Source organism: Nymphaea colorata, chromosome 6 (genome assembly GCF_008831285.2).
Source record: "Nymphaea colorata isolate Beijing-Zhang1983 chromosome 6, ASM883128v2, whole genome shotgun sequence".
Lineage (NCBI taxonomy): Eukaryota > Viridiplantae > Streptophyta > Magnoliopsida > Nymphaeales > Nymphaeaceae > Nymphaea > Nymphaea colorata.
Window position 1 is genome coordinate 21,159,310 of NC_045143.1, and position 12,968 is coordinate 21,172,277.

Here is a 12,968-nt window from a genome sequence, read left to right on the forward strand (position 1 = left end):
CCTTTTGAATTCAAATCATAAATTCAAATTTTGAATTTTGGCTCTAAAATTCTTCCCTCTTGAATTCAAATATTGAATTTGAATTTCAAATTTTGGCTCCAAAACTCTTCCCTCTTGAATTAAATCTTGAATTTGAATTTTGAATTTTGGTTCTAAAAGGTTTTCCCTCTTGAATTCAAATATTGAATTCAAATTTCGAATTTTGGCTCCATAATTCTCTATAAATACCTCTCACTTCTCCCCTCTTAGGCAAGAGTTAGCCTTGGGAGAAACCCTAGAGTATTCTCACTTGAAGACTTAGGGTTTCTCTTAAGTTCTTTCTCTCTCCCTCTTCCTCTTTCCATTTCTCTTCATCTTCAACATCTTGGGAGCTTCATTCAGGGCCCGTTTGACGGGCAAGAAATATCCTGTAGTACAGGAAAAAATTTCCAAATTTTAAAAAATTTTAGGTTTCATCAAACGCGTCAATTTTTTTGGAGCCGTTAAACTCGTTTCCGGAAAAATATTTCCGGAAACATGTTTCCACCGCGAGGGGTGGAAACGTATTTCCAGGTTTATTTTTCTGCACGTTAGGGCTCGCGTCTTCCTCCTACCGCTGCCTCTCGCGTCTTCCTCCTGCCGCTGCCTCATCCGCTGCCTCTCGCGTCTTGCTCCTGCCATTGCTTCATCGTTCTCAACTTCCTTCGTCGCTGCCTCACACTGCTGCTGCCTTGTCTTCCTCTTCTCATCCTCTTCTCATCTTCGTCCTTCGCCTCACGCTGCTGCTGCCTCGTCTTCTTTTAACTTGTTTGTCCTCCGCCGCTGCCTCACGGTGCTGTTGCCTCATCTTCCTCTTCTCATCTTCATCCTCCGCCACTGCCTCACGCTGCTGCATCGCTTCCCTCCTGTCGCAACGCCTCCCTCTTGCTGCATCGCCTCCCTTCATCACCTCCCTCCTGCCTCCCTTGTCATCTCTCTTGGCCCACTGTGAGCTTTTTATTCTTTTGCTGCCTTTTTCTTCTCCAATCCCTACCAATGGATTTCATCATTTTAGGGGTTTTGCTTGTTGAACTGCGGTTCTCCCTATTTGTTTTTTGGGATCAAGATTAGGGGTTTTGCTTGCAGAATTCAGGGCGATAGATTCCCATAGCCCCTCCACTTTGGTGGAATTAGGAATACAGGATCTCGGTGAAGCGTGCGAATGTTCCCTTCTCACTGTCTTTCTCTTGCTGGTATGTTTTGTGCTGTATTTATTTTCTCGTCTCCTTTAAATGGGAGGAAATTCGCGTCCTTAGCCGGGGAACCTGTCGGTTTTCCCTCTTGGGGGAAGTCGAGCGACTAGTTGTGAGTTTTCAGGCGGCGAGATGGGCCTGCCCTACGACGACGTCATGCTCATCCGGCATGCCCTGAAAGCAGGGGAGCCGGCAGTCATCACCGTCAACTGCCCCAACAAGACGGGGCTCGGGCATGACCTCTGCTGGATAATCCTCGAGTTCGGGCTCAGCATCAACCGTGGAGTTAAGTTTTTCCGGTGTTGCCCTTTGCTTGGTTCCAGTCCCTTGCAGAATTCCCGGTTTCTTTTTTAATTCTTTTGCTATACTAGATGTACTGTAGAGGATGGTGTTAGCGACAGAAAATCTAGTTTTCGTATTCGGTTCTCCAATTAAGAAATTTTAGGATATGAGAGAATGCAAAATTGCATGCTTGATCGGTCTTCCTTGACCGTGTTGTTGGCCAGTGATGAAGGAATTTATGAGTTGGGGCTGGAAGCTGTTTTTCTGCTAAATGGAAAATGTGTTGCAGAAACATGGTAACTGAAATTTCATAGTGACTGAGACAGTTGCTCGAAGATTAGCCCTTTGACAAAGATGAAAAAATTCAGATCTGTGTCTTGGTAATGTTATCATTAGGTAGCATTAATACTTAGTTCACTTCTTTGGGGAACATGGTAGATGTGAATTTTTGATAATTGTTTTACTTCAGTTATCTGTTTTTTCTTTCTTATGTTCATGCATTTGAATAATGTCGCTAATTAATAAGGCCACCTACGATCTGCTTCCGAATGTGTGAATGATGTACTATGCTCTGCTTTTAGGCTAGTATTATCCTGAATCACTAATTGCATGATGTTTTTGTAGGACATCTTGTTGCATATGTTGTTGCTTGATTATCTTTTTGTGAAGCCTAGCATGTGACTGAAAATAAGGTGATAAAAGCACAAAAATTCCCTGCTTAGCTGCAATTACTCACATACCGTGAGCTTGCCTCCTGAATGCATGCCTGAAAGATGATTCTTTCTGGTTGAGAAATTGCATGTTTTATCTAGTTTGGTTAATCATATGGAGAGGCTGAGGCACAACCCAGAATACAATATAACACCATCTACCATTCGATGGAGTAAGGATGCTTCTTCAACCTCTCCCAAAGCTGTCATCTTTACCCATTGAACTTCTGTGTCGAGGTTACTCTTTCAATTTTTGTTTTGGGGTTCTCACCGGAAAAATGTTTCCTTTTTAAGAATTAATATTTTGAAAATGTGGAAATATATTTCCTTATCATCAAACACAGAAATATATTTCTGGAAATATGTTTCTCAGTCATCACACACACACATCAAAATGGGAATCAGAAATATTTTTCTCATTCCTTTTTTCTAGGAAATATATTTCCAGAAATATATTTTCAATTCCATATTTCTAGGCCATCAAACGGCCCCTCAAGGTAAGTCCAAGATCATTCAAAAAAAGAGGGATCATTTCCAATATCAATCACATTCGAGGTATTTAACCTTCCTCTATTTCTATTTTCATTTTTTCTTCTCTCCATGACATTTTCAATATCATTCATATCCGAGGTATGTAAACCTCAATTTTCATTTCATCCTTTTCTCTCTTCTTCCTCTCCTCATGGCCATATGAGATAGCCCTCAATCTATATTTTTAGAATCAAGAGGCTATGTTCAAGTGCATCGGGAGCATGACAAGATGAGATGATATTTTATGTTCATGCTTATATCATGCAATCTTTCATTTTCATATCATCCTTTTCCTCTTGCCATCTTCCCATGGCTGTGCAAGATAGCTCAAATGATCCCGAATCAAGAGCTACTCTTGAGTGCACCGGGAATATGAGCAAGATGGAACAAAATCCATATCTTCATTTATCTCCAAAAGTATACTTGATATATTGTCTTCATTCATCATTCATGCTTGAAATGATGCTCATGCATGATATTCTAATCTTCCATTTATATGACCCAATGCACAATGAGAGTGAGTGTTTGAGGTTGGGATTTCTTTTTGTGATTTTTGAGGTTGGGACTTGTCCAACCCGGGGAAAACTTTCACGAAATATGTACATGTTAATATGCATTTGCATGTCATTTTGCGCTAGTTTCTTTCCTAATCACCCAATTAGGAACCCTAACGAGTTACTCGTTATATTGCTTGATTTTCTTCCATATCCAATGGTGAAAGAAATATATCCCTTGTGGCAAACCAAATCATAACATTTCATGTTTAGATATGAATCATATTTTCCAAAACACTTTCAAAAGAAACTTCTCTAATGCGGCCTTGGAGACTTAACTTATGTTCTTGCATGAGCCTAAGTTCCCCTCCTGCCTATATCAAAAATTGAAGTTGTCTATTTTTAATTCATTTCTGGATTTTAGTTATCATGAAGACAAGTACGTATATACATGTTATATATGTATATGTGTACATGACTATTTCTTTTTGTCATTCTCTTTTTATGATTAAATATATTCTTTTACAAACTCTCACATACGTATATATAAATATATATACGTGTATTCCATTTCTAAATCTCTCTCTCTTTCGAAAATGATCTTTTCTTCTCTATTTGATTTAAACATCATTTTTTACAAGCTTTCATATACGTATCTATACATATATATATACATATATATGTACATATATATACGTATATGAATACATATCTCTCTTTCTTTTAAATCTTTGATTTTATGATTTTCAAGATCTATTTCTCTATATCTCTCTTGAGATGTAGTCTTTCATATTTTCTGTTCTTTTAATGTGTTACCATTTAAGATTTTAATTTTTCATTTGCCGACCTAATCAAGACCACAAACCAAGTAATGACCCAATATTGGATTCATGCTTGATAGGTCTACAATCCCAATCCATTTTCAAAAACTTTTCTTTCATATATATGATATTTACAAAAACAAAAATCTTATATGTATGTTGTGGTAGGAATGACTTTAGATGAATGTTGTGGTCGGAATGTTTTACATTCTTCCAATCATATAGGATAAATGCATCCATGCATTCTCACCCTTATTTCACTTATGATCACAAGCACATCTCCAAAAGAACTTAAGCAAGAGGGGATGAAGCTCTAACTAGGTGGTAACCGAATTAGAGCAAAATCTCAAACCTACTTAAAGTCTTAAGAAAACACTAAAGTAATTTCAAAATGATTTCACAAGATTTTCAAATGATATTTACTAATTCTACTTTTTTTTCAAAATATTTCACATTTTCAAGCAACTCTTCAATAGTCTTTTCAAAAGTTTGAAACATCAAACTTTCAATATTTTCTACACCGCATATAGAATCAAAATGATGTTTAAGTTAAAATGAAATGCATCAATGATGAACATAGCCCTTGGATTGATTACCCCCGGTAAAGGCGCCAGGAACGGTCAATCCTCGTACCGACGGGCGAGTCCTTTTTCTTTCCTATTTCAAAACAAACCTCATTTTTCTGAAGCATTCCAAAACCAAATAGAAAATTTTGAGATGCAAACAGATGGCGACCATGATGGGACCTGTCATCATTTGGCTATGATTATAATTGATGCATTTTCACTAACTTAAACATCTCACATATTGCCAATGATAAAGCATGTCCCCTATTTTGGCCTTGACCTCATTGGCACTTAATTGCATCGCTTGGTGATTGTGTTTGCTTTCTTGCACGTAAGACTAATTGAGGATGGTCAATCATGTTCACTTAGATTTAGGATCAAATACAACCCTCCTCAATTTAAGAGTTGTTTGAAAACAATGTTTGCTCTTCTATTTATTTCAATCATCATCTTATGCAACATTGCATTAGAGACAACTCATTTTTCATGATTTCTCATATTTTAAAATCTCAATACCTATTTGTTCCGGTCATCATGTTGCCGGACTTGGTCTTAAGCGGTAGCACAAGACTAAGTCTTACAACTAGACCACACCTTGGGTGGGAAAGCCCCCTCGTTAGTACCATGAGTGGTAATTTATGGTATATCGACGAGTGATCAAGAAGAAGTGGATAAACCTTACCCTTAGTTGCCTAATGGAGAATTTTATGCTCGTACTAAGCCTTTTGGCTAAGGTATATTGGCATATCTTATATGGAACAATTTGATCAAACCAAATTCAATTAGGGTCCTAGACTCATTTTCAAATATATGCATGATAAATGTGACTTTCAAAAATACTGGATGTTTATCATTATATGATGAATACATGTGTGCCTTCATGCAATCTTTGATCAATTTCATAATCTTGCATCTCATTTTCTCATTTAAATCAATGTCTTTTTCAATCATTTCTATATAATCTTCAACAAGATCACACTATGAAATCATGTTTGGACCCTACTACCTACATGACATTGATTTTTCAAATATTGTCATCCATTTTTCAAGAATCATTTCAAGATCTACATTTTCAATCACTCATTTCTTCATTGGTCCAACCTCATATTCTTAAACATGATGGCCAGTTATTGGCTCAATTACCAATCTTTGCTGGACTTAGGTCAGACAGTCTTTTGCCATTATTTTAACCAAACATTTTTCCAAACTTCAATACTTATTGGATATCTTTCCTCATATTTTACTTCTTCCACAATTTCATTGGATCATCAATTATTCCTTGGCAAATATTTTTTTAGAATTGCTTCAAAATCTATAGCTTGTCAATCCCTTATTTTTTTAATCTCCTATTATCAAGTATGTGACTCATCTATTAGTTCAATTACTGACTTTATTTGACTCGAGTCATGCATAATTATTTTGGTCTCAACACCCATATCTTTCTCCTTATTTCATTGAGCTACCATTTATTCCAAATTGAATATCAAGATTTGCTTTACTTAATTATACTCCATCTTCAATCGTCAGACACGTGGTTTCCATTTATTGGATCCATATGAATCAAACATCATGTATTCATTATACTCTATTGGAGGTTTAATCCTTTCAAAGTTAAGATTTTCATCACAAGTGATAAATTGCTCATAATTCTCTCTATTTTCCTATATTATCAACTTCCTATCTTGCTATGAAAATCACTATTTACCAATCATGTTTCTACAACAAATTCTTTTCATACTAGCTTTGTCCCAATTACATGTCAAAATTCTTTCATATCCAAGTGCAGACACGTGATATTACCTTTCACCCTTACATATCAATTTTTTTATACATTTGAGCCAATTTCCATTATTTTCTCAGCCTCAAGCTCAGTCTAAGATCAACACATGCTTGACTCGGGCCATACATTCCTTGTTTTCTCACTTACATTTAGCCCAATATTTTTCAACTTCAATACATATGGAATGTATTTCTTTCCATTTTACTACTTTCAGGATTTTATTGGGTCATCATTTATTCCAAGATTTTTGCTAATGCTCCGATATATTATATTTTCAATCGTTGGATATCTAATTTTGACTCATTCATTCACCCTGGTTCAATCTATATCTTTCTGAGTCAAACCTCATATATTCATACTCTACTCGAGATTTAATCATTTCAAAGCTAAGATTCTCTGTTTTGCTGCATTATCAACTAGATATCTCGCCATGAGAATTACCATCTACCTATCATATTCTTATAACAAATTTTTCTCCTACAAGCTTTGTCTCAATTTCTTTACCTCAGAGACAAAACATAAATTCTTGCATACCAAAGTTCATATATATGTCATTACCTTGCACCCTCATTTTCCTGTTAGTGGAAGCTATATCAATTTTCTTTATATAATTTTGCTCATACCTTATTTGATTGAGGCAATTTCCATTACTTTCTTCGCCTCAGTCTCAATCTTCTACCTAGCATTCTCTCCTTTATCAATCATGGCAAATTCCTAATACTGGGACATTTTTATTATTTTGAGACCAAATTGCTTTTGCAACAAATATTTTCATACACAATCATCATTGTCCATAAAAATGGGATCATATCCCAATAAAATCAATTCAGCTGTTAAGCTAAAGATTTGATCAAGCGCAATCTGACCGCTAGGCTCAGAGCTTTCTAAAGCTAGCTCAACCATGTCGCTAGACAAAAGAATTTTATGGAGCAAAGCGCAACTTGGCTGTTTGGCTAGGGGCTTTTTCAAAGCAAGCTCAACCCAAACGTTAGTTTGGGGAATTTTAATAAGTTCAAAATCAAGCCTTGGGTGAAAACAAAAATTTCACCAAAAGGCACTCAAAGTGATAAGAAGACTTCTTGTCACAACCAATGTTGGAGCAATAGGGTCTCATCCTCCGTTTCAACAAAGGCATTCGAGGTGATGAGGGTTCTTTCCTGACATTGCCACTTGTTATAGAGCAACCCATTCAGGAAATGGGTAAAACCTGAAATTTTTGACAAAAGAGCAACCCACGCAGGCAAGAGGTTAAACCTGCAATGCAAGCAAAGCAACCCACGCAGGTAAGGGGTTAAACTCGCATTGCAAGCCAAAACAACTCATGTAGGTAAGGGGTTAAACTTGCACTGCATGCCAAAGCAACCCACGTAGGTAAATGGGTTAAACCTGCAATACAAGCCAACGCCACCCACACAGGTAAGGATATAAACTTGCGATGCAAGTCAAGGCAACCTATTGAGGGGGGTAAACCTGAATTTCATATCGGCAAACCCACGCAGGCAAGGGGTTAAATATGCAATGTAAGCTCAAACAACCCATTCAAGCAAGGGGTTAAGCCTGAAACATCTCTCCCAACATGTTTTTGTTTGAAAAATTTGTGGCGCTTATCTTTGTCATTAAGCACGGCTAACACCGACTTATTAATAAAGAGGGGCATCTGTAATCACCCCAAATTTTTTTAAAAAAGAGGGCTATTAAAATTTTAGGTCTATTATTTTTAAAATAAATTTTAAATCCAAGTTTAGATCCAAACTCCAAGTTTAAATCCAAATCAAGAATTCCAAACTCAAATTCCAAAGACGAATTCAAATTTTGAATTTTGGCTCCAAAACTCCTTCCTCTTGAATTCAAATTTCAAATTTTAGCTCTAAAACTCTTCCCTCTTGAATTCAAATCCTAAATTCGAATTTTGAATTTTGGCTCTAAAATTCTTCCCTCTTGAATTCAAATATTGAATTTGAATTTCGAATTTTGGCTCCAAAACTCTTCCCTTTTGAATTAAATCTTCAATTTGAATTTCGAATTTTGGTTCTAAAAGGTTTTCCCTCTTGAATTCAAATATTGAATTCAAATATTGAATTCAAATTTCGAATTTTGGCTCCAAAATTCTCTATAAATACCCTCTACTTCTTCCCTCTTAGGCAAGAGTTAGCCTTGAGAGAAACCCTAGAGTATTCTCACTTGAAGACTTAGGGTTTCTCTTGAGTTCTTTCTCTCTCCCTCTTCCTCTTTCCATTTCTCTTCATCTTCAACATCTTGGGAACTTCATTCAAGGTAAGTCCAAGATCATTCAAAAAAAGAGGGATTATTTCCAATATCAATCACATTCGAGGTATTTAATCTTCTTCTATTTCCATTTTCATTTTTTCTTCTCTCCATAGCATTTTCAATATCATTCATATCCGAGGTATGTAAACCTCAATTTTCATTTCATCCTTTTCTCTCTTCTTCCTCTCCCCATGGCCATATGAGATAGCCCTCAATCTATATTTTTAGAATCAAGAGGCTATGTTCAAGTGCATCGGGAGCATGACAAGATGAAATGATATTTTATGTTCATGCTTATATCATGCAATCTTTCCTTTTCATATCATCCTTTTCCTCTTGCCATCTTCCCATGGCCGTGCAAGATAGCTCAAATGATCCCGAATCAAGAGCTACTCTTGAGTGCACCGGGAGTATGAGCAAGATGGAACAAAATCCATATCTTCATTTATCTCCAAAAGTATACTTGATATATTGTCTTCATTCATCATTCATGCTTGAAATGATGCTCATGCATGATATTCTAATCTTCCATTTATATGACCCAATGCACAATGAGAGTGAGTGTTTGAGGTTGGGATTTCGTCTTGTGATTTTTGAGGTTGGGACTTGTCCAACCCGGGGAAAACTTTCACGAAATATGTATATGTTAATATGTATTTGCATGTCATTTTGCGCTAGTTTCTTTCCTAATCACCCAATTAGGAACCCTAACGAGTTACTCGTTATATTGCTTTATTTTCTTCCATACCCAACGGTGGAAGAAATATATCCCTTGTGGCAAACCAAATCATAACATTTCATATTTAGATATGAATCATATTTTCCAAAACACTTTCAAAAGAAACTTCTCTAATGCGGCCTTGGAGACTTAACTTAGGTTCTTGCATGAGCCTAAGTTCCCCTCCGGCCTATATCAAAAATTGAAGTTGGTTATTTTTAATTCATTTCTTTATTTTAGTTATCATGAAGACAAGTACGTATATACATGTTATATATGTATATGTGTACATGACTATTTATTTTTGTCATTCTCTTTTTATGATTAAACATATTCTTTTACAAACTCTCACATACGTATATATTAATATATATATGTGTATTCCATTTTTAAATCTCTCTCTCTTTCGAAAATGATCTTTTCTTCTCTATTTGATTTAAACATCATTTTTTACAATCTTTCATATACGTATCTATACATATATATATATACATATATATGTACATATATATACGTATATGAATACATATCTCTCTTTCTTTTAAATATTTGATTTTGTGATTTTCAAGATCTCTTTCTCTATATCTCTCTTGAGATGTAGTCTTTCATATTTTCTGTTCTTTCAATGTGTTACCATTTAAGATTTTAATTTTTCATTTGCCGACTTCATCAAGACCACAAACCCAGTAATGACCCAATATTGGATTCATGCTTGATAGGTCTACAATCCCAATCCATTTTCAAAAACTTTTCTTTCATATATATGATAGTTACAAAAACAAAAATCTTAGATGTATGTTGTGGTAGGAATGACTTTAGATGAATGTTGTGGTCAGAATGTTTTACATTCTTCCAATCATATAAGATAAATACATATAAGATAAATACATCCACGCATTCTCACCCTTATTTCACTTATGATCACAAGCACATCTCCAAAAGAACTTAAGCAAGATTGAATGAAGCTTTAACTAGGTGGTAACCAAATTAGAGCAAAATCTCAAACCTACTTAAAGTCTTAAGAGAACACTAAAGTGATTTCAAAATGATTTCACAAGCTTTTCAAATGATATTTACTAAGTTTACTTTTTCCTCAAAATATTTCACATTTTCAAGCAACTCTTCAAGAGTCTTTTCAAAAGTTTGAAACATCAAACTTTCAATATTTTCTACACTGCATATAGAATCAAAATGATGTTTAAGTTAAAATGAAATGCATCAATGATGAACATAGCCCTTGGATTGATTACCCCCGGTAAAGGCGCCGGGAACGGTCAATCCTCGTACCGACGGGCGAGTCCTTTTTCTTTTCTAGGTCAAAACAAACCTCATTTTTCTAAAGCATTCCAAAACCAAATAGAAAATTTTGAGATGCAAACACTAACACAATATCCTACTGTTCGGACTCTGATTCAAAATGCCTAATAGCCCAACTGTGAAGAAAAGATGAAGTAAACTTGCACTCTAGTATGCTTAGGGGTGGGGTATTACAACTCTCCTCCCCTTAAAAGAATGGTCATTTACGGAAATTAACATATAGTTATTTACATAACAGCAAGGGATATTGCTTTCTCATTTCCACATGTGTCATTCAATCTTGTGTAACCATCAGACTTTCACTAAGGGAATTTCTTTGTTACGTAATTGTTTCATCTTGTATGTTCAATTCCTATTGGCATCACTTCTGTGGTCTAATCTTTCTTTACCTCAATGTCATCATAGTCTATTTTATGGGTTGGATTGTGGAAGTACTTTCTGAGCCTAGATGCATGGAACACATTGTGAATGTGTTCAAACTTCAATGGTAAGGTAGTCATGTATGCAGCCTCACCTACTTTCTCCCAAATTTTGAATAAACCAATATACCTAGGACTGAGCTTTCCTTTCTTTCCAAATCAGAATATGCCCTTCGTAGGTGAAGCTTTAAAGAAAATGTTATCACTTACAATGAAAGCAAGTTCTCATATGCGATTTTTTGTAGCTCTTTTGCGTACATCGGGCAGCTACCAGTCTCTGCCTGATCTTTTGTACTTGCTTAGTGTAATGTTGTATTGATAAAGGGCCATCAATGCTCTTAGCCCCAATGTCTGAGCAATACATAATACATAAGAAAGCTGCATGATCGATGGTACTGTGCTCCAAATGGTATCATACTAGTACTCATGCAGTAACTGTTATTATAGACAAATTTGGCCAACTGAACATTTCTGTTTCACTCACCTTTCCAATCCAGTGCGGATGTGTGCAACAGATTGACCTCCTATTTATGGATGGAAGGTTTCACTGAACTTCAGTCAAGTGCCTAATGATTTTCCACTTGTCCTCAACATTTAGCTGTAAACCACAATTCTCTATATGAAATAATGGACTATGGCACTCCATGTAATCTGATAATCTCTTCAACATATAAATATGTGAGGCTTCCCAATGATTGATTGCCACGAATGGGGAGGAAATGAGCAGATTGGTCTATCTATCCATGATTACCATACCGTGTCATGTTGTTTGTGGGTCTTTGGAAGTCTGCCAACAAAGTCAATTGTGATATCCTCACATTTCCATTGTGGAATGTCAATTATTTGCATTAGTGCTGCTAGCCTCTGGTGTTCAATTTTAACTTGTTGTCAAGTCAGACATTTACTGCCCACCAAAAAATTTGTTGCAAATCTTTGTACATCTTGATGCTACCTAGGTAAATAACATATCTAGTCCTATGTGCTTCATCAAGTATGGTCTTATGTAGTTCACTAGTGTCTATCACACATAGATGTCTCTTGAACAAAAATGTTTTATTCTTATCAACTCGTAAATCAGATTCATTTGAATTGGCAATAGATTTATTTCGCATAACTAGAATCTTCTCCTTACATGTTCTTAATATCGTCAATTGTTGTCAGGTTTAACAATTAATCCACTTAAAACAACAAGAGACCTGACCATCATAAAGGGTTTCTAAGCAATTTAATCCTCAACCATGTTCCATTGTTACCCTTCTATTCTTACAACTAAGAACATCAGCTACCATGATGGCTTCGCCAGGATGCAAAGTCATAACCTTTCAAAGTCATTTATGCTGACATATGTTCAGTTCCTTCTAGGAGAATACATACTTGAGACTCTTAAGGTTTGTATAGTTCAAATTTCTCTCCACATAAATAAAGTCACTAGATTTTTAGTGAAAACCACTGGCACCAACTCCAAATCATACCATGGGTAGTTGTGCTCATAAGGTTTCAATTGGCACAATGCATACACAATGATATGGTTGTTCAACATTAAAATGCAGCCCAAGCCAGTGCTTGATGCATTGGTATAAACTTAAAAAGGAGTTGTACTGGATGGAAGTGCCAAAACAACTGTTGTGATTACATTGCTTTAGTTCTTGAAAGCTCTTCTCGCAATTAGGGGATCATTCAAATTTCACACTTTTTTGTAACAATCTAGTCATGAAAATAGCAATGATGTATAAACCTTCTGTAATATCCCGCAAGACCCAAAAAACTTCTTATATTTGTAACATTCTTCGGTCTTGCCCATGACTATGTTGCTTCAGCTTTGGCTAGATCAATAGATCTGCCATCACTACA